The sequence below is a fragment of the Epinephelus moara genome, chromosome 13, assembly GCF_006386435.1.
Source record: "Epinephelus moara isolate mb chromosome 13, YSFRI_EMoa_1.0, whole genome shotgun sequence".
Classification (NCBI taxonomy): Eukaryota; Metazoa; Chordata; class Actinopteri; order Perciformes; family Serranidae; genus Epinephelus; species Epinephelus moara.
Genome location: NC_065518.1, coordinates 36,658,510 through 36,660,774, shown reverse-complemented (window position 1 = coordinate 36,660,774; position 2,265 = coordinate 36,658,510). Strand labels below are relative to the sequence as shown.

Here is a 2,265-nt window from a genome sequence, read left to right as displayed (position 1 = left end):
GTTGTAAGCTACTGTCATTACCTGCATCTCTCTCTCTCTCTCTCTCTCTCTCTCTCTCTCTCTCTCTGTCTCATTGTGTCATACGGATTACTGTTAATTTATTATGCTGATCTGTTCTGTACGACATCTATTGCACGTCTGTCCATCCTGGAAGAGGGATCCCTCCTCAGTTGGAGGAGTTGCTTTATAAATAAAATTGATTGATTGATTGATTATTCCGGTAGGCCTAACACCAGACAAATGGTCACCCCAGGACCTGTTGCCTCTGCCGTTGACCGGTGTGCCCTCGCCACTACTACCCTGCCTGTACTACTGTGTGTAAGGCATAAAGTAAGTTAGAGTGGTCCTGGAATTTGTATGTAATCCTTATTCAATGTAATGGTTATTAATAAATATCACTTAGTGGTAATTTCCAAGCGAATTCATATGGTCAAAAAAAATGTATAGTCAGCTGGTCATTTTTCCCCTCTCAAAAATTGCCATTTTTTGTTTATCTCTCTCACCCTTGTCAGTGATGCAGGGAGACTGTGCCTTCACCGAACAAGGCTCACATGTCCCAGGGACGGGTGGACTGAAAAACAAGTTCATGTTAGTGGTGGTGTTACTAACTGTTTTGTTAGTGTTCTAGGGTTAATGGCTCTTGTTACCACCACTGATTGCTATCTGAGGAAGCCACCTGCAGCAATTTTGGGTTCGTTTTTCCACAATGTCTGTGTCTCGATATGTGCACCAGCCATGTCCTGTCTGTTTGGCATTATCACTGTCAGAAGAGCGTTGTCAGTCCTGTGTGTTTTGTTGCCGGCCCTGGTGCTCCACCCTGGAGGGGTAGGTTGCATTTGTGGATAAAACACTAGGAAAGACCGTCATATGGGACCCAGCTTCATCTGAGTCTGACAACGAGGAGCGTTTTGTCAATGTCCCCACTGGTAACTGGTTGACTGACAGCAGTAACATACTATGGACACTATAGGCACTATGGACGGAGCCCTCTGTGAGTGCTAGCTGCTCATGGAGATGGATGGCTGCTAGCCATGACTGCGTGGTAGACAGGGAAGAGAAGAGCTCTGGCAGCATCCATTGCTGCCCGAGAGGTGTCTTCCTTGTTCTGTTCAGGGGTCCAGTTCCAAGAGGACTGCACTCCCCTAAACAGAATCTAAGCACAAACTCCCATGCACACATATGTAGCCCTAGTGGGGGTATGCTAAGTATTTCTGAGGTGACCACAACACGTGTTCCCCATGGTTTGTCACTCACACCTTTACCAAATGTGTCAAGGCTGCATTAGCTCCCTGCAGAGAAGAGGCAGTTATGTTTTAACCTACCTGTACGATTTGGCTGTGGTAGCCCATCTCCAGAGTGCAGGCAGCAGTGCAGCTGTTGTTGGTTCTGTCACAAATTCAAGCATGGGGCATTTAGGTGAAGCGAAGGTGAGTTTGCTGACTCTGAATCAACAGAGGAACATGCTCCCCTTCTAGCCAAGCATGTCTGTCAGAGCAAAGAATGGTCACATTTCATGTTACCTCATTCAGTTTCATTAAGGATGCAAACTTTCCAGACAATTTTACAGGTGATAGTAATGTTGGCATCTATGATGGCTGTAGTACAGAGAATGAAGATGAAGGTATTTCAACACTGGATATGCTCTCACTGACTGTGTGCTCCACGTCACCACCAGAGGAGGCTTACAATAACCCCTGCTTGCATTTCGGCTCTCTACCTGTGAAAGGAACCCGGTTTAAAACACCGGGGTTCTCCTATATGGAGGGTGTTGTTTCGCAAGGTGATGTCCATAGATGCTTCTCTGAGGGGGTGGGGGGCTCTGTGCAGTGGTGCAGCAGTGAGAGGGGTCTGGATTTATAAGTACATGCAGCAGACACACAGCACCATTAGCATTTTTACTAGTCTTGTTTCCGTCCACCAAGTCTCATTTTCACTTTTTCAGTTTTGTTTTGGTTTTCATTAAACAATATGGGACTCTTTTAAGACACTAAATGCTCCACTATGCTCACAAGCTAGTCGCTAATGTTGTATATCTGCTGTTTGGTGCTGAGCAGGTGTAGTGAATAGTGGATTTATTATCAATCAATCAATCAATTTTATTTATAAAGCCCAATATCACAAATCACAATTTGCCTCACAGGGCTTTACAGCATACGACATCCCTCTGTCCTTATGACCCTCGCAGCGGATAAGGAAAAACTCCCCAAAAAAAAAAACCTTTAACGGGGTAAAAAAACAGTAGAAACCTCAGGAAGAGCAACTGAG

The 2,265-nt window shown here is 45.2% G+C and overlaps 1 protein-coding gene and 1 long non-coding RNA gene across 7 annotated transcripts in view; one reads left to right on the top strand and one right to left on the bottom strand.

Annotated features, from left to right (window-relative positions):
- The window catches only part of LOC126399933 (glucagon-like peptide 2 receptor), a 346,627-nt gene that overhangs the window by 268,173 nt on the left and 76,189 nt on the right, over window positions 1-2,265 (top strand). The window lies entirely within an intron of this gene.
- Window positions 2-2,265, bottom strand: part of LOC126399969 (uncharacterized) — a 65,076-nt gene continuing 62,812 nt past the window's right edge. The window contains exon 2 of the long non-coding RNA XR_007570943.1: window positions 2-2,217. This is a non-coding gene — a long non-coding RNA (uncharacterized LOC126399969). The remainder of the gene's footprint in view (window positions 2,218-2,265) is intronic.